At 36.8% G+C, this 20,643-nt stretch overlaps 2 long non-coding RNA genes across 4 annotated transcripts in view; one reads left to right on the plus strand and one right to left on the minus strand.

Moving 5' to 3' along the window:
- LOC140618070 (uncharacterized) overlaps positions 1-20,643 on the plus strand; it is a 53,949-nt gene that overhangs the window by 17,887 nt on the left and 15,419 nt on the right. Inside the window, exon 3 of the long non-coding RNA XR_012018247.1 lies at positions 9,323-9,416. This is a non-coding gene — a long non-coding RNA (uncharacterized lncRNA). The remainder of the gene's footprint in view (positions 1-9,322; positions 9,417-20,643) is intronic.
- Positions 1-20,643, minus strand: part of LOC140618069 (uncharacterized) — a 225,138-nt gene that overhangs the window by 15,364 nt on the left and 189,131 nt on the right. For all 3 annotated transcript variants that reach the window (XR_012018244.1, XR_012018246.1, XR_012018245.1), the window contains exon 3: positions 7,009-7,101. This is a non-coding gene — a long non-coding RNA (uncharacterized lncRNA). The remainder of the gene's footprint in view (positions 1-7,008; positions 7,102-20,643) is intronic.

Below are 20,643 nucleotides of genomic sequence, written 5' to 3' on the forward strand. Positions count from 1 at the left end.
TCAATGGCAGGAAGCTGAATCCCACACTTGCCTTGGGGGGACACAATCAGCAGTAGAATCTGAAGCAGTTTTTGGTACTGAATAGTTGGGAACCCATAACCTGGCTTTTCAACATGGTAGAAGAGCAATATTTGAAAAATTCCTTAATGCTTGCTGCCTCAGTTTTCCTCAAGTGCTTTGGAATTGATGATACTCATTTTAAAGTGTTTTTCTGAGACTTAAATGATATAATGCATAAAACATGATAGCTTCTTATTTTTTATCAGCAGTAGTAGTACTAGAACTATGAAAGATGTTCAGATATCAGCATTAGAGGGGAGCCTTTTGCTCTGAAGGAAATCATGCTTCTGGTAGTTCTACATTTGCATGGAATTTGGCATCACCAATTCAGAGCAGAAATAGCTAAATCAATAGACAGAGAATTGATGATTTTTTCAAAACCGAACTCTGAGACTTGGAGACATAATGTCTTCTGGGATTGAAATAGAAGCTCTGTATAAAAAATAAACATTACGGTATCAATCAGTAAGAACTAGTGTAGTGACCTCATAAGAGGTCAAGGAAGGAAAAGAAATGGAATCCATAATATTCGGAGCTAAATAATAACTGCAGCTTAGAGAGTTTATTATGTCAGGTCTGCAAGAGTCAGACCCTTGTGTCAGGATTTGTGTGCTTCTGGGAGAAACTAGTGAGATTGGGAAGCAAGGAAGGGAAAAGGAAGGGTGGAGCTAATAAGTGAGTAGTTACAGAAACTCCAGCCTCAGCCTGAGCCCATGGAAGCTCTGCACCTTCTCTTAAGGCAAAGGAACTGGCTTTGATTACCTGGCATCTGTCAGTCTCTGACACTTTCCAGCTCTCACTCTGTGGCAGCAACCAGAAGCAGAATGGTGAGCACCTGCTGGAGGCTAGTCGCCCTGGTTTTGCTCACAGAATATTTAATTAGTACTCAAGAACAGTCAAACTAGTCATTAAATATTTAAACACTTCTATACGGTAATAGGATGGTAAAGCGCCTTTCCTCTGAGGCCCCAATGACCACTCTGGTTTCCCCAAACCCATTCCCAGGACCCTTTCTATCTTGCCAGGCTTCCTGCTGCTGATCAGATTGTTTGGTGTCCCACCATAGATGCTGAAGATTTGGAATAGCAAGCACCCATGGATAACAGTCTTCCAGATCATCATTCTATAATTTCATAAGTTGTTAGTCAATACTTTAATAAAATTGTGTACTGTTTCTTAGACTCTCCTCTCAAGGGAATAAATTCCAAAGTGCCACGGGAAGCAGCAAAGGCAACACAGGTTGATGTTTTCATAGGTTAATTTATCTTCCTTATCTGGAAGACTCAGACATTTTTAGTAATGTCCTGTGAACTGATTTAGCAAAGTGACTTTTCATGGTAAGTCAGCTTACTTATCTTATAAATTCAGGTGTTTAATAGGAAACTTTGAAGAAATAGCCTATGAAGTGACATACTCTGAGAAGTGTGTCACTATCTAGTAAAACAAGGCCTATTGCTATGTTTGCTCCTGTGAGTTCCACTGAGGCTGCTATAATGACTGTTTTGATAAACTACATTTCTCTTCCATCCAAGTTGGTAAATAGAGAGATTTCATAGTACAGTCAGAGGAGAACACACCTGTGAAGGAGGTGATGTAATAACCAGGGATGTGCCCTCAAGATGAGTGGGCTTAACACTTTCCATGAATCATTTGCCTCCTAGTCAAATTCCAATGGACTGTGACACAAGACAGGGTCCTGTTCAGTCACATTCAAGAACAGATGAGACCTTTATTTCCCAGTTGGCACCTGGATTACTTCTAACTGATGTACACGATAACACACATGCTGGTCTTAGGTATGTGTATTCAGGTGTGTGCATAGATGTAGAAGGAGTTGTGATAGATTGGATGTTCCTAGAAGCAGACCCTAACACAAAGTGCAAAGTGCCAAAAGCTTACTGGGCAGTGGTTCCAGGAAGCACTGGAAGTGAAGCAATGAAGAAGAGGAGTGCCATCCAGCAGGTTATCACTGTGGGCCCCTGGAACTCAAAGGCAGGTAGTGTAGAACCAGAATAGGGCATGTTACTTAGGTTTACTCCCACCCAGGCACTAGTAACATCACTCTATATCCAGGCTGTTTCATTTCTGTATTCATCTGTCTTATCAGGATGGACATGTGATGCTCAAACACCTGGTTGGTTGATGAGTCAGAGCAAATGGGAACTGGATAAATGCTTTGGCTATTGCTTGACATTTTTGACAAGGGGCACTAAAATGGCATCTGTAGCTCAAAAATAGAAACATGAGAGGTTTTACTAACTGCCACCTTCTATCTTTATAGTCTTTAATGTTATCCTTCTATTAGCACATCGTGGCAGCCATTTTGACATATCTGGTTTGATGTTTTTTACTAATGACTCTTCCAGAAAACACAAATGTGAAAACCATTAGACATCTCCACAGTTATGCTCAAAGCAAAGTAGACACATAGGAAAAAGGGAATTTTTCATAATCTCTCCCAATTCTGTTTCTTTAATTCACCAAAGGATGAACCCAGAGAAGCAATCTAAGGAATACCAACCAGATGGGCTAAGGAAATTGAAACAACTGCAATACTAGGGCTTTAAGGCAATCTACATGACTTAGTGTAACAAAATGAATGCTAGTCTGGGAATCAAAAGGCTTATTTTTAAGACCATGACTGCACATCTAGAGAAGTAACTATGATCTATTCCTTACCCTCCCTGGCCTCAGTTTTACCCTATAAATAAAGAGAAATATGCATTAAACAATCTCTTTTGCCAAAATTCAGCAAATGGAATCTTTTCTCTTACTACTTATATTTTTCCAAGGGGAAAGATAATACTGTCTTTTTCATTTTCATATATTTTCCCCATTACCTAAACAATTTTACAAACTCTTTTTTTTAAGATTTTATTTATTCATGAGACACACACACACACATACAGAGAGAGAGAGAGAGAGAGAGAGAGAGAGGCAGAGACACAGGTAGAGGGAGAAGCAGGCTCCATGCAGGGAGCCTGAAGTGGGACCGGATCCAGAGTCTCCAGGATCACACCCTGGGCTGAAGGCGGCACTAAACCGCTGAGCCACCCGGGCTGCCCAATTTCACAAACTCTTAGAAAACATTTGGAAAACAGAGAAAAGAAAAAAATCCATATCCTCTCCATTCTATTTTGGTGAACCTCTTTCATTCTTTTTTATGTAGTCTAATTAAAATGTATATACATTCTTTTTAGTATTTTTATGCAGCTGTCAGAAGAAAAAAAAAGCCCGGAAAGATGATAGCTCTTTTCAAATACTTGAAAAGCTCCCATGTAGGAAGAGGTGAAGAGGTAACAGACTTGTACTGTGTAAAATTAAGGAATTAGTGAGAAGAAGCAACATCCATTTTGCCTTATTACAGGGAAAAATGTACCTTTTCTGTGTTCCTAGAGGAATGGTGGTACTTGAAGGGCATGCAACAGGAAAAAGTTGGAGAGATGTTAAGACAAGGTGATGTCACTCCATTTTGAAGAACATATAGTTCTAAGGTTTTATCATTTGAGTTCATTTTCTGATACTCTAGTTGGCTCATTCTATCTTTGTAAAGTCTTCAGCGTTACCATTCCATTAACAAATCATAGCAGCCATTTAGTCATTTCCACATTTCTGGGTTGATGTTCTTAAAAATGACTCTTTCAGGGAGAATACAGATTATAAAAACTTTTAGACATAGGCACAGGTGTGCCCAAGGCAAAGGAGAAAGATGAGGAAACAGAAGCTTTTCATTATCTTTAAATATCATTTTCTTAATTTCTATTAGCAGCCACCTTAAGCTGTACCAGTTTTGCCTTGTACATTTCTCCTAATAAGCCCACACTGGTTTATTTCACCTCTTTCCACATTCTGTTTTTACAAAATTATTTATCAGGACCCTGGCATTGGTTCTGTTGGATTAATCACTGATGATTTTGTTCTTATCAGCTGTGGGCAATGTGGCAAAAACAGTGAGATGTGCAGTATCACATCCATTAAATCTTGCTCATAAAAACAGATTTGAACTCTTGAGAAATGGACTTCTTGAGAACTCGTATTCTTGAAAGCTTTTTTTCCACTTTTTTCTTTCTTTTCTTTCTTTCATCTTTTTTTTTATTAGTGCAGTTCTTGAAAATACATTTTAGTGTGCACAGGAGTTAAATTGATCATCAACTGGAAGCCAATTCTGTTCTGCCTGAGGAACCATCCAGAAAGGAATATCTGGGTATCCAACATACTTGTAAGATGAGAGAAGCATAAGCAAAAGGAATTAAATCCTCTTTGACATATCATTGCAAAAGGCATTTAGCTAAAACATTTTTCTACCAAATTGCCTTTTGAAGGTTTTATTGAGATTTACAGCTAAGAGGCTTTAGAAGGCAGGTAAAAAAGGTGGAAATTCAGGCATGATCTGGAATAGGCGTGCTCAGGCAGATGTATTTTTTACTCAAAGTATGGTACTTTGATTTCTCTCTTTGCAGCGATTATTAGTTAATGATAGATGTATCCTACTTCTGGTGCTTTTAACTCTTCAAGTTGCATCTATTTGTTTTATTGCATTTGATCTTAAAGCAAGAGTGCCTGCAGTAGGAAATGAAGACATGAGCCCCACTCAAAGATAGTGGATTTTACTAGAGTCATAAGAATATTTATAATAGTGGTGAGACTTGGTTCTGGGTCTTCTGCTGTCTCTTTCTTTGTTTCTCTCTGTTTTGTTCTTTTCTTTCTTTGTTACTTTTATGCCATTATGAATGATTGTACATATATTTTATCTGATTGTTTTTAAGTGAATTATTCTCAAATGTGAGGCAGTAGAAATAAGGTTGACCCAGGTGCCTGGGTAGCTCAGTTGTTTAAGCGTCTGCCTTCAGCTCAGGTCATAATCCCAGGACCCCAGGGAGCCCGCTTCTCTCTCTGCCTCTACCTCTCTCTCTCTCTCTCTCTCTCTCATGAATAAAAAAGTTAAAAAATCTGTAAAAAGAAAAGAAAAAGAAAAAATATTGACCCAACAATAGTATATGACCTGCTATTTCCTCTCAAGATAGACAGTATGGTATCGTTGAAAGAGCCTGGGACTAAAAACAGAAAATGAGTCAAATCTTAGCTCCCTGCCACTTTGATTGAGATGCGTAAACTGGCCTTTTCTACATTTCTTTTAAAATGTATTTCCTTATATGGCTTGTTTCCCTCTATCCTCCTCTCCCCCTATCTTCATCTGTTTTGTTTCTTAAATTCCACATATGAGTGGAACCATATGGTATTTGTCTTACTCTGACTGACTTATTTCACTGAGCATAATACACAAGCTCCATCCATGTAATTGCAATGGCAAGATTTCATTCTTTTGATGGCTGAGTGTTCCACTGTGTGTGTGTAGATAGATACACACGCACATGCACACATACCCTACATCTTCCTTATCCATTCTTCAATTGATGGACATTTGGGCTCTCCCTATGCTATTGCTGATAATGCTGCTAAGAACATCGAGGTGCATGTATTCCTTCTAATTTGTATTTTTGTATTCTTTGAGTAAATACCTAATAGTGCAATTGCTGGAATGTAGGGTAGTTCTACTTTTAACATTTTAAGGAACCTCCATACTGTTCTCCAGAATGGCTGCACCAGTACGCATTCTCACCAAAAGTGTAAGGGGGTTCCCCTTTCTATGCATCCTCACCAACACCTGTTGTTTCTTGTGTTGTTAATTTTAGCCATACTGACAGGAGTGAAATGGTATCTCATTGTGGTTTTGATTTACATTTCCCTGATGATGAGTGATGTTGAGCATCTATTCATGTGTCTGTTGGCCATCTGGATCTTTTTTGGAAAAGTGAATATTCAGGTCTTCTGCCCATTTCTTAACTGGGTTATTTGTTTTTTGGGTGTTGAGTCTGAGAATTTCTTCTAGATTTGGATACTAACCCTTTATCAGATGTCACTTGCCATTCTGTAGGCTGCCTTTCAGTTTCATTGATTGTTTTCTTTGCTGTGCAGGTTTTTATCAAAATCCTAGAGGAGAACATGAGCAGAAACCTCTTTGACCTCAGCCATAGCAACTTGGTACTAGACAAATCACCATAGGTAAGGGAAACAAAACAAAAATAAACTACTTTGTAGATTCAACAACACTTAAGTTTGTCACTTCTAAAGAGAAACACAAAGCAAAACCTCTGCTCTGCAGGGCTCAGCTTCTCTCCATAGGAAGGGATCCTGGGATAGTTCTGGATTTAAAGGATAGCATAAATCTTGAGACTTCACAGAAGATACAGATGCCATCCTTCCCCCCACCATTCCTTTTATGGGTTTTTCCCAATTTCTATAAATTAAACCTTTTATTCTGGGATAATTATAGATTCAACATGATATTGTAAGAAATAATACAGAGATTCTCTGTACTCTTTACCTGGTTTTAGCTATTCTAGTTCTCTTTCCCTTATACACAATTTTTAGAATAGTCCCCATCTATAACTATATAAAATCTTGCTGTAGTTTTGATAGTAATTGCATTAAACCTGTATATGAGTTTGAGAACTGACGTCATTGTTGTGTCTTCCAATCCATGAATATGGCATTTTTCTCCATTTATTTACATCTTTTCTTCTTCCATCAGTATTATATAATTTTCAGCAAATAAATCCTGTAAATATTTTGTTAGATTTACATCTAAATATTTCATTTTTTAAAAAACTGTAATTTGTATTATTATTTTTTTAAGATTTTATTTATTTATTCATGAGAGACAGAGAGAGAGAGAGAGGCAGAGACATAGGCAGAGGGAGAAGCAGGCTCCATACAGGGACCCTGATGTGGGACTCGATCCCCGTATTACAGAATCACGTCCTGAGCCAAAGGCCGATGCACAACTGCTGAGCCACCCAGGCATCCCTAAATGGTATTATATTTAACTTTGGTGTCCATATGTTCATTGGTAGTATATAGAAATACTATAGAGTTTAGTATGCTTACCTTGTATCCTGAAACCTTGCTGAACTCACCTACTAGTTTGTAGGAGTATTTTTCTAGATTCCTTGTGGTTTTCCACATAGATAATTATGTCACCTGCAAATAGGAACAGTATCATTTATTCCTTTCTGATCTATGTCTTTTATTTCCTTTTTACCATATTTCATTGGCTAGAACTTTCAGTACTGTGTTAAATATTAGTCAGAGAGGGCATTCTTGCCTTATTTTCAATCTTAGGGAGAAAGTATTCAGTCTTTCATTATTAATTATAATGTTAGCTATAGGTTTTAAAAATAGACACACTTTATCACTTTGAGGATATTTCTCTCTTTTCCCCAATTTTTCTGAGAGTTTTATCATGAATTAGTGTCATATTTTATCAAATGCTTTTCCTACATTGTAATTACATGATTACCCTTTAGCCTGATAATATTGTGGACTATATTGTTGGATTTTTGAACATTGAACCAGCCTTATTTCCCTAAAATAAATCCTGCTTGGTTATGGTCCATAATTCCTTCTATATAATGCAGATTCTAATTGATAGTATTTTATCGAAGATTTAGCATTTATAATCATGAAAAACAATGGACTATTACTCCCTTTTTTTTGTACTGTCTTTGTTTTGTTATCAGGGAAATATTAGCCTCATAAAATCAACTGGAAAGTATTATGTACTCTTTAGTTTTCTGGAAGAAACTGTATAGAATTGGTCTTCCTTAAACATTCCTTAAATGTTTGATAGAATTCTCCACTGAAAGCATCGAGGCTTGGAGATTACTTTATGGGGAAAGTTTTAAATTAAGAATATAATCTCCTGTCAACTATAGTTCAATAAAAATAAAATAAAATGCTATTGCATGATTAAAAGTATAGGATCCTGAAAAAAAGAATACAACTTCCTTAATTGTAATAAGTTATGCAAATTATCTTTTTCACAATTGTTGAAATGCATTTTTCTAAAAATAGGACCTATTGTCTAAATTGTCAAGTTTATGTGTTGAGATTTTTGCAGGATTCTTTTATTATATTTTTTATTTTTGCAGATTTTGTAGTAATATCCCCCATTTTATTTATTATATTGCCAATTTCTATTTTCTATCTTTCTTTGTCAATATTGCAAGACGTTTGTAAATTTTACTAATATTTTCAAAGAACCAGATTTTTGTTTTAATGGTTTTCTGTACTGTAAAATTTTTAATCTCATTGGTTTACTTATTTTTATTGTTAATTCCTTCTGCTTGCTTTGGATATATTTTGTGGATTTGCTTGAGTTTATCCTTTTTAAGATTCATGCAGCTTCTAGAATCTGTAGGCAGATGTATCTTGTCAAATTTAGGAAGTTTTCAGCCATTAATTCTTTAAAATATTTCTTCAACTTGCCTTCTTTTTCCTCTCCTTCCAAAATTCTAACGATATAAGTGGTTGATATTTGTTTTAGGTCCTGGAGGCCATGTTCTTTTAAATCTTTAGTCTAACTTCTCTTTGTTTTTCAGATTGGCATTTATATTATTTTATATTTCTATTTTTCAGTTTTAAAATTTCTATTTGGTTATTATGTATATTTCTTTGTTGAAACTTTCTATTTCTTTAGTGAACATTTTATTGTAAGAGATTTATTTATTTATTTGCAAGACAGAATGTTCATGAGCCCGAAGAAGCACCGAGAGAGGGGGTGAGGAAAGGATCTCAGCAGACTCCTTGAAGAGTGTGGAGCCTGATATAGGGCTTGATCTCATGACTCTGAGACCATAACCTGAGCCGAAATCAAAAGCTGGACATCCAACTAACTGAGCCACCCAGGTGCTCCTTTAGTGAATATTTCTATCTATTTGTTTAAGTATATTCATTATTGCTCATTGAAGCATTTTTATCATGGATGGTTTAAAATCTTTGTCAAGTAATTCTAATATCTCTGCAGTCTTTATAGAATCTATTCACTGTCTTTTTCATTTCTGTTTTAGGTTTTCCTGGTCCTTAGCATTAGCAATGATTTTTTACTGAAACCATTATATGTTCAAATTACATCATGAGACTCTGGCTCTTATTTAGAACTCCTATTTCAGTTGGCATTCTCTTCCTCTCTCTCTCTCTCTCTCCCTTTTTTAAGATTTATTTATTTAGTTTAGAGAGAGAAAGAGAGAGTCGGATAAGGAACAGAGGGAGAGAATTTCCAGAAGACTGTGCTCAGCATGGAGCCCAACACAGGGTTTGATCCCATGACCCATGAGATCATGACCTGAATTGAAACCAATAGTTGGATGCTCAACTGACTGAGCCACCCAGGCACCTCTCAGTTGTTTTTTTTCTCACGCAGCTCCAGCAGTGCAAGATATTGGAAGTACCATCTCATTACTGTCAGATGGAGGAAGAATTCCAGGTTTTTCACTTGGCCTTTGTTGACAATTAAGGTGAGGGGTATTCATTGTTATTGCTGGACAGTTGTTGGAGTCGAGCTCCCCTCGTAGTGTTCACTGACACTGCAGGGGGGGTACCACCCTCTTTTGAATGGTAGCTTTCTTAAGAATTATTCATAGTCAGAAAACACATATTGGCCTTCCTAGGCAAATGACTAATCAAATCCTGTCATGATCTTCACTTCCCCAAGTATAATTCATCATTGGTCATTCTGCCCTATACCAGGATCTTTATAGTGCAGCCTCCCTACCGCATAGTAGCTTCTAGAAGATAATGTCTACATCTGGTTAACATCTATCCCTGGTTCTTAGCATAGAAAAACATTTTCTGTGTGTCAGTTATGGTTCTCTTCCCAAGTAGCCTAGCTCAATGTATACTCTCTCATAACCAGAGATATGGTTCAAAAACTAGCCAGCTATCTTTTGTAGAGGTCTATCACTGATCACAAAGAAAGGTTTGAAAAGGAGTAGAATAAAATTGTGAAGTACAGTGATTACGAGTCAAGGTCTATCTCAGACTATTTGTGAAATCTTGACGACTTTGCCTTATGACCCTGAGCCTCCGTTTATAACCTCTGGATATTAATAACACTCACTTTATAGAATTTTTCTGAAATAATTATTTCTCTTTTTTTTAAGATTTTATTTATTTATTCATGAGAGATGCAGAGACAGAGAGACAGAGACACAGGCAGAGGGAGAAGCAGGCTCCCTGCAGGGAGCCCGACATGGGACTGGATCCTAGGTCTCCAGGATCACACCCTGGGCCAAAGGTGGCACTAAATTGCTGAGCCACCGGGCTTCCCTGAAATAATGATTTCATATAAAATCCTTAGTACCATGCCTGTCACATAATCAACAATCAAAAGGCTTCTTCTTTTTTTCTTTTGATCGGTGCAAATTCATGCTTCATAATTGTGGTAGACAGCCTCTAAAATGAGCTCCATTGATCTCTACCTCCTGGTATTTATGCTCTCCCCTGAATGTAGACAGGACCTACTAACTCACTTCTAACAAACAGAATTTGATAAAAATCATGAAATGTCACTTCAAAGACTAATAAGACCATGACTTTTGTATCACTCTCTTTCTTGACATCTCAGTTGCTTATTCTGAGGAAGACTAGCTGCCATGTTATAAGTTACCCTATGGAGATGACTATGTGGCTAGGAACTGGCAAGATCTCTGGCCAAAATCCAGCGTTCAATCCAATTGCTTATGAGGAACTGAATCCTGCCAACAGCCACATGAATGATTTTGAAAATGAGTCCTTCCTCAGTTAAATCTTGAGATGCCTGCAGCCTGGGTCAACTTCTTGACTGCAGCCTTTGTGAGACCTAGAGCCTGAGAACTCATAAACCTTACCACAATTTAAAAAAATTTATTATGGAAATGCAATTGACATGAGCCTAATTTATATTTCTGACTCACGAAAGAAATGTTTATTAATTTAAAACACTTAAGTTTTAGGATGATTTGTTATACAGTATTAGGAAAAGAATGAAAATCATAAAACCTGCTGGTGAGGGCTCTTTAGAATCTTTATATTCAGAAAGCTGCTCATTATGGCCATGTTTGTACATTAAGCTGCAGGAGAAATATCGATGGTAGAGACATGTGCCTCTTATGCTATTCCTCCTACCTGATGCTCCCACCTGATGTTTACCTGGTTAAACATAATTTATCATAAGCACAGTATCTGAGGCTGAAGAGCAAAGTGGCAGTGATATGGGGCAAAGAAAAGGAGAGAAAAGAATTAGGACTGACATTTTATGTCTTTTAAAAAATCTGACCTTTTGGAAATATCACTGTGTACATTTAAAATATTAATAAAGGCTCTTGCTGTTAGTAGGCGAAGGGGGTTGTTGTCATCTGTGACCTTTTATTGAAGTAAAAGAAAATTGACAGTTTTATTAGCAATAGAATATCGCATGAGAAAATGCAAAGGAGAAATAAAAGCTGCCAGTAGCAATTAGTTACATAAGCAGAATAACATTAGGCAGCTAAGATTTTAGATGAGAAGAGCCTATATATGACTTTGAGCCTCCTCCACTGAAGCCAGTGTAAATTATGGCTACATTGAGAAGGCACTATTGCTACTCTATTTCTTCGGGGAAGATCATCTGTATTTTTGTATTTCTTTTTTTTTTTTTTTTTAATTTCAGCCAACACATTTTCTTCAAGAAAAATCATGTAGAAGAACTTCTGATCCCCTATGCACTGCTACCCATTTATGTATCCATTCAACTAATATTTATTAAGTACTCATGATGTACTTGACATTTTTTCTAGGCTCAGAGGAATCAACAATGAAAGAAAGAGATAAGGTCCTTGCCCTTGGGGAGCTTATGTTCCAATGGGGATGACTAAATAAGCAGGCATATAAATGTATGTAACTGCTGTGTTGAAAGAGCAAGATCTAGAAGAACAATCATAAAATAACACCATTTTTTCCCCTCTGCAACTTATTCAAACCCCCTCTGTGAAATTTGTTCTTACTCTCTGTGGATGAAATATTGGTTCAGCCCCAGATCTTCTTCAACACATATATCACTCTATCAATAAAAATTTCTCTAATTGCTATTAGGCACAAAACAGTTTCATTTAAGTAATAAAAATATCCAGTCTCCATGGACTAGTCAAAACTCTTCCTTTCATTTATAGATAAATTTTCTCACTTTACCAGTAGAAACAGCCACAATCTTGGGATGCCTGGGTGGCTCAGTTGGTTAAGTTCATGATCTCAGGGTCTTGGGATGGAGCCCATGTGGGGCTCTCTGCTCAGTGGGGAGCCTGCTTTCCCCTCTGCCTGCTGCTTTCTCTGCTCCTGATCTTTCTGTCAAATAAATAAGTAAAAATCTTTAAAAAAGAGAGAGAGAGAGAAACAAGCACAAGCCACAATCTACTTCTTGCCATGAGACTTTTCAGCTGTTAGGTACTGCCTAGGAGACAATTTCCAAAAGATTCTCTGAAGCCTCAGTTAGACTGGAGCAAACACTGGTGAAGGGAGGGAAAATCCAAAGCAAACCAACAGCTCTCCCCAAATTCTCTTTCTCTGAGATGTTTCTTCTTAACCTTTTCATACACTTAAGGTGAGTGTTGGGCACAGCCACAAAAACTTTTCTTCTCCCCCATATCCTGTGAAGATGGAGCTTCATTTTAGGACGTGCAAGTACCTACCACCTAATGTTTCACTCTCAGCTTTTTAGGACTTTCCCCAAATTAGAGACAAAAAGGACCTCAGTTTATCTATCTATCTATCTATCTATCTATCTATCTATCTATCTATCTATCATCTATCTTCTATTGTATTTTCCACGTAGTAAAAGCAGCAATAATTTAAAATAATAAGTTATGGCACTATGGGTTATTGAGGTGATAGGCAAGTCTTTTTAAGGAGGTAATCCTGCCCCACTGAAGGGAATTTACAAAAAGAATATAAGGAGGAATAAGAACCCTGAGGTGACGTTGGGCTTATTTACTAAATAAAATTTAAGAAACTTAAAAGAGTGGATCTTAACTTCTGCTCCTACAGCACTTCTCATTGTCCTTCACCCAGCACTCTTTGATAGTAAATGCTTAACAATTTTTGTTTTATTAACTAAATGATTTGGGAGATTAAAAAAAAAAAACAACACTGAGAGGTCTCTGGATAATATTCTTAGCCATGTGGATTCGTGAGCATTAAAATATGCCATGTGTGTTGCTCAGATTGGTGAATAGAGTTTTAGGATCTACCAGTCTCTGAGGATTCTTCCTTTTGTACATATTTTCACTAACTTCGGACCCAGTCTTTTTTTTTTGTCAAGAAACATCACTTTTTTTCTTAAACTGTGATCTGTATTTTAGAGATTAACTTGAAAGAGAATCTCAGGCTAATATTTGAGCCTGTCTTGGCTTGAGATGTGATTCTTCTTTTACTGATATATTTATAGTTTCAGAAAGGAAACTTGGACATTTACAGAAAATCTTATGAATATTTGAAGGAAGGCCCATCAAGTGGAGTTAAGAGACTAAGTGCTTTTATAGCAGAAAAAAAAAATAGCTGTCATAGAACCCAAAGTCAAATGGGAATTGTAAGTGTAAACTACATGAAATCCATTTACTGGAAAAATACATATATGTCCTTATGAAGGACCCCAAGGCAGCCAAGGACTGTCCTTACCACACTCTCTAGGTTATTTAACACTAGTCTAAATGACAAACTTACTTCATGTCTAAAGAATTTCTATTCTCAAATAAGCTGTCAAGTGGAATTCAGAGACAATGTAAGTTGTTTATATAATTTGAAAGTTAAGAATATATGATTAAGCTAGTTGGACTGACCTTTAGTTATAAGAATTTGAAACCAAAAATGCATGGGAAAATGGTTATCTTTCCAGGCAATGACAACACAGTCATTAAAGACTGAATCACAGGTACCCAATGGTTATATTGCTTTTTTCCTTCAGCCTACATTTATTGGTCACATATTCTGTGCCAAGCACTGAGCTAGATACGAAGCATACAAAGAGCACCATGACATATTTTTTGCCTCTAAAGCCAAAGTAGAGGCCATCCTTCATTTTATGTTGAAGATTTAATATTTTGAATACATACTTCATTTTATGTTGAAAATTTACTATTTTGGATATATAAAGTTAAATAAAATATTTTCTTAAAGTTAATTTCACTTGCTTTTTTTTATTTTTATTTTTTTTTAAGATTTACTTATTTATTTTTGACAGAGAGAGAGGAGGGGCAGAGAGAGATAAGCAGACTCCCTGCTGAACATGGAACCCAATGCCAGGCTGGCTCCCAGGACCCTGAGTTCATGACCTGAGCTGAAACCAAGAGTCAGCCATCCAACCAACTGAGCCACCCACACACCCCAGTTTCTTTTTACTTTTTAAATATAACTACTAGAAAACTCAGTTATGCAAGTAACTCATATTCTTTTTCTATTGGACAACACTCTCTAGAGAGATTTGCTCACGTATGTCCACCCATCCGCACTTCAGCCCTAGGCTGGTCCAAATCCAGAAGTAGGCTGTGCTACTAATGCTATTTACTCGCAGCCTAAATTCATTGCCCTGAATCTCCAATAAGTGGTGTTTAGCCCTCCTGCCTGGATGTGTAAGACCCTCAAGTCTCTATCTAAGCTCTCATCTCAAGTATAGTACCATTTATAAAAACATTTCATAATTTTTTTTTTCTTGAACGAGTGTGTGACAAACTTTTGAAATGGTTTCCCTTAGGGGAAAATACAGGACTTAATATTAAATCTTTAGAGTTGTAAGACTTCTGCATCCAGATTGAATATCAAAACTTTTACCACATATACCAACTATCACAAGTTCTGGACAATGATTGACAACAATTACCAGTAACTGACCACTAACTTTTTTTTTTTTTTTGAAACTGAGGAAAACTAAAGAAGAAGATACAAGTAAACAAGTGTGTTTGGAATAGAGACCTGAGTATGGAAGTAAGAATTCTCTTCAAAGAGATATAAGGATAAATAGCTGGTTATAAATTGACAGCAATTATGGGTAGTGATTCTGTTGGGTTTTTTTTCTCAAGAACTTCCTGGATGTTATTTTAGGTACTTCTGTAGGTTTTTAAATAATTCGAAGTTGGGAAATGTCTTTGAGGTAGATTGTTTGCAGAAATGACCATAATTATGCCTCTTCCTGGATTCATGCTCCTTCACCATGCAGCTTTGTGGTGTTTCCCACAGAGAGGCATAACCCATTTCTCCGTTCATTGAATTCAATCTGGCCTATGGTTTGCTATAAAAAATGAACCAGAAGTGACTGTGCCTGTCCTGAGTGTGGACCTCAAGACATCTTTTATGCTTCTGTCTTTCTCATGGGACCCTGTAACAACTGTGAAAACATTCAGCCTACCCTGGTGAAAAGTATTTTAAGTGTGGAACAGAAATGAAGATCATCATAGATTAGCCACCTATACCTGGTAGCTCACCACAGACATGTGAGTTCATCCACTGAACCAGGATAGCCACTCAGTTACTAAGCCCAGCCCCAATTATTAACCCATAGGAACATGACTTAAATTAATGACTACTGTTTTAAGCCACTGAGTTTTAGGTGATTTGATATATAGCAAAAGCTAACTTATTGAGACTTCTAATTCTTTTATTGCCTTCCCACACAGCAGAATCTAAGTTTGTAAGATGGGATGACTACTATTGATTAGCTCCTCTGTAACATTTAAGTGGCAAACCTATGTGAATATTGAAATCATACTTCTTGTCCAGAAAATGATTTAACTTTAGTTGGTACTGCAAATTTAGAAGACAATTAAGAAGGAGGAAGGCTATAAGTAATCTGGTTCTACATGCTTTTAATAAGGTCAGCTGATTTTCAAGGTTCTAAAACAATTTTATCTCCAGACGAGTTATCACTGAAAGGACCTGTTATATTAAAAACAACAACAACAACAACAACAACAACTCACATCTTCCATGATTCTGATCATTTCAGAATGTTTTCCACTGTTTTATTATGCCCTCTGAAGATTTGAGTTCAGTCATTAAACTTCATCCCCTAGCTGACAAATTGCTGATATTATTTCTGTTTGAGTGGGATAATGCCATAATCATGGTGCTCTTTGGAGTTACATTCGCCTTCAGGGAAATTGAGCCTGCTAATGTAGCTAGGATTAAATGTGAAGGTGACATGTCATGTGACACTTTGCTATGCTAGAGACTTAAAGAAATAAGCATCCTACTTCAAATATGCACATAAGAAAGAGAGTTCTTAGAGAGAAGCATTTCTTTTAAAAATATCAGATTTAATGAATGGAACTTCAGGTCATGCATGCTGACTCTTGGTTGGATTACTGTTTTTTCTCATTAAGCCAAAAATAAATGTGAGATAGAAGTGTTAGACAAGAGTTCCTGTGGGGTGCTGTCTAGTAGGAAGGTCTCAGGAGAGGAATATGGGTCTTTGGAAGTTAGCATAGGATGGGCAGAAAGTGAATGAGATGATGGAGAGCTGGACCCACTGCTACAGAATCCCCACCTTTAGTGACTCCACAACTCACCACACCCTCCTGGAACATAGGCAGGTTGTAACTGTATCTCTTGAGGAAGCTAGTGAGAAGTGGAGTTGTATGTCAGTGGATCTCAATGATTGACATGGTCATGATGTGGAGATGAGAGGATACAATGGGATAGTGATGTTAGAAATTTTGTGAAATTGTAGAGAGGAACTGCAACCACTCACAATGTGAAATCAAATGTTCAAATTCAGAGTGTCTAAATATCTGAGAGGAAATAACTCTCTAAGTTGTTTATAAGGTGTTATGTTTTAAGAGGTCCAGGATATGGGTCATAAGAAGCAAGAGAGAGATACATCATTGAATCACTCCCCTGGAACTGAGAGGAGCACTAAGTCGTGGCTGAAAAATGCAACTCATAGTGCAGAGTAAACATTGATCCACTGAGGGCACGGTGGTCATTACACGGTAGAGTATGGACAATACTCCAAGATGGACATCAGAATATCTGGGGAAGCACTTATAAGACTAAATGTTGCAGAGACATCTAGCCTCATGATAAATCTAAGAGAATTATGTGAAATTACCAAAGTGACTCCCTCATGAAATTTCAGACTGGAAATTGTTGATGGTGATGTTTCACTCAGGTGTTTTATTTTGTTTGTTTTGCTTCCTGAAGACCATTTTAGAAGGGAAAGAAGGAGTTCCTTTGTACCGTGGTTCCGTGATTTGTTGAGAGGAATTCCTTGCACAGTAGACACTAGACTGTGTCTATCCAGGCCTGGCTGTCAGCAACAGTTGGAACTCTGGTTGAGGCTATTCAAATCCAGAAACTGGAAATATTTGTCAGGATGTAGTGCCAGGAAATGGAACATTTTAGAATTGATGTTAGGATAGTATCTATCAAACTTGGGCTTATGAATTCTCTGGGAGAAATTTTGCTTTTAAGATTTTCATTGGATAAGTGAATAAAAGAACAATATTTCAAAGCCTATTTCAGAATCTTCAGATGATTTCTTATGAGTAAGTCTTGTCTTTGTCTTGCAATTTCAGTGCTTGTGTTTTCATTCATGGAGCCAACTGAAGGCTCTAAAATGCCATTACATGTTACAAATAAAGGTTTTGTGGGTGTTTAATAATGGGAAATGCTGGGAGAATTGAACCAAAGGCATATCAAATTCAGAGGCAGCACTAGGGTCCAGAAATTTCATTTTCTTTTAAAGATAGCTAGGCATTGTTCATATTTGGGAAAAACTGGGTTGGATTATGCCACCGAATTGCTGTGAGAGTGACAGGCTTTTGGGGAGAAGGTGCTAGGAAAACTATGTCATCTCACATTGGAAATGGCCTGTGCTGGCTGTCCCGTGCAACACAGTAGACTCTAGCCACATGGGCTATTTAAACACACCTGTACATGAGTTAGAATTTTTGAAACATTTAGAAGATTTCAATTGCCACATTTCATTGGCTACATTTCAGGGTTCAATATCTGCATGTAATTAAAGGCTATTGTATTTGACAGCACAAACACAGAAAATGCCCATCATGACGTAAAATTCTACTGGACAGCTCTGCTTCATGTTCTCCAACTTTTGAACATCTCCATGTCTTCACAGAAATGCTTTCTAAAACTTGCTTACATGTATGGCAATTGAAAGGGTTGGTTGGATTCCTATTTGGTGACTGCTCATGAGCAAGGTGGTGTGAACATATATGTGTTGAGTTATGAAACTTGTATAGAGCAAGCATGGAACATTGCTGGGGTGGATAATTTGGAAATCAGGCTAGACTAGAATTAGTCAAAAAGGAATGATGGATAATTTGGATATCATCTAGAAGGTCCTAGAATTTTCACTCATTGAGAAGCACATTTGAGAGACGGAAAGAGGACTGTGGCACTATAGTCTTTAAGAAATAAGACAAAATGGCCAGTAAGGTTTCAGCAGAGGGCCCTGGTCCAGGCATGGATGAAGAGCAAGATGTTGATGTGATTGAGTCTCTTTTGGTTAGATCCCCAACATGAAGGGTACCAGGGATTTGTACCCTGCATCCTGGGAATGTCATCAAGTTCAAACATCATGACTGTGTGGCATCCCTAAGGAGGCTGAAACCAAGTCCTTGCACTTTCATTTTCTACCAGGATTCTCACACAGGAGCCTGGCATCATAGTAGCAAAGATATCAGACTTAGAGGACACAAAGCATGATGAGGGCACCATTAGTTGGTCCTGCATCTGAAACCACATGATTGGAGACAGTGGGTTTCTTTCTATTTTTTTCTTTTTCTTTTATTCTTTTTTATTGGAGCTCAATTTGCCAACATATAGCATATCAGCCAGCGCTCATCCTGTCAAGTGCCCCCTTCAGTGCCCATCACCCAGTCACCCCAACCCCCCGCCCACCTCCCTTTCCACTACCACTTGTTTGTTTCCCAGAGTTAGGAGTCTCTCATGTTCTTTCTGTCATCCCCATGAGTTTCTTTCTTTCTTTCTTTCTTTCTCTGGGAATTTCTTTCCAGCTCTACAGAATACGGGCTTGGAATTAGATTCATTTTAAGCTTTATAGATATCAACTCATTAAATCTTTCTAACAATCTACTATTTAGAAATGACTGCCACGGTTTAAAAATGAAGAAATTGGCACAAAAATAGCAAATGATTTCCTAAACATTACACAGATAGAAATTGCTTTGCTAATATTTAAACCTAGGATTTCTGGTTTCAGAATCCTGCTCTTACCACATTGCTTTGCTACATTACTCTCCATTCTTAATCCTTTATTCTACTCTTTGGTGACTAAAAGATACAAGTTAACAAAAAACGTCAGCTTATATTTCAGTATATCTTGTTGAATTCAACAAAGTAAAACCCTCTTTAGTCCTTCAAACAATAATTTCTGCAAGAAGGTCATGGCTAATTTACCAGTTTATCTTCAATTTTGCTCACTAAACATCAATGGAACCACTTGAGATTGTGAGTTCTAGTGGAGGCTTAGCCAAAAATTCAAGGCTGCCCTTTCAAGTTAGGAAGGCATTGGTTGGGATAAGAAGGGAGACCATTTGACATTTTATCAAGATATACTTCACATACCTTAAAATTCACCCTTACAAAATGGACAATTAGTGATATTTAATATAGTCACACATTTGCGCAATTACCACTAGTTTTAGAACATTTTTATCAATCCCAAAAGAAATTCCATTCCCTTAGCAGTCAACCTCAATTCTCAGGTCCCTGACAACCACTGATCTACTCTCAGCCTTTATTAATTTTTCTATTCTGGAAATTTTATATAAATGAGAACATACAATATAAGGCATTTTATGTCTTACTTCTTTCACTTAGTGTAATGTTTTCAAGGTTCATCTATATTGTAGCATGTGTCAGTATCTCATTTCCTTTAAGGCCCAAAAATATTTAATTGTGAGGTTATTCCACATTTGGTTTATTCATGCATCAGTTGAGGGACATGTGGATTCTTCCCACTTTCTGGTATTATGAATAATGCTGTTATGACATTTGTATGCAAGTTTTTGTGTAGATATGTGTTTTTTTAATTCTCTTAAGTACTAGAATTGCTGGGTCATAAAATAACTCTATGCTTACCTTTTTGAAAAACTGCCAAAATGTTTACCAAAGGGTTGTACCATTTTACTCTGTCTTCAGAATAGGAGGTGGGTCCTATTTTCTCAACAGTTTTTTACAACACTTGTTATTGTTTGTTTTTGATTATATGCATCCTAGTTGGGTATGAAGTAGTATCTCATTGTGGTTTTAATATTTTACATTTCCATAATGACTAATAATACTGAGCATCTTTCCACATGCTTATTGGACATTTGTATATCTTATTTGGAGAAAGGCCTACTTGTCCAAATGCATTGCTCATTTGTATGTTGAGCTATGTCTTTTTATTATTCTACATACAAGTAGTTCTTTATATATTTTACATACAAGTCCTTAATCAGATATATGGTATGCAAGTATTTTCTTCCATCCCATAGGTAGTCCTTTCATTGTTTTATGGCATCATACAAAGCACAAATATATGTTATTTTAAAAAATCATATTATTTATTTTTTCTTTGGAATGCTTGTGATTTTGGCATCATATCTAGGAAATCTTTGTCTAATCAGAGGTCATGAAAATTTACACCTTTTTTTTTCTAAGGGTTTTGTAGTTTTATCTCTTCTGGTTAGGTCTATTTTGATTTCATTTTGT

Source organism: Canis lupus, chromosome 26, assembly GCF_048164855.1.
Source record: "Canis lupus baileyi chromosome 26, mCanLup2.hap1, whole genome shotgun sequence".
NCBI lineage: Eukaryota > Metazoa > Chordata > Mammalia > Carnivora > Canidae > Canis > Canis lupus.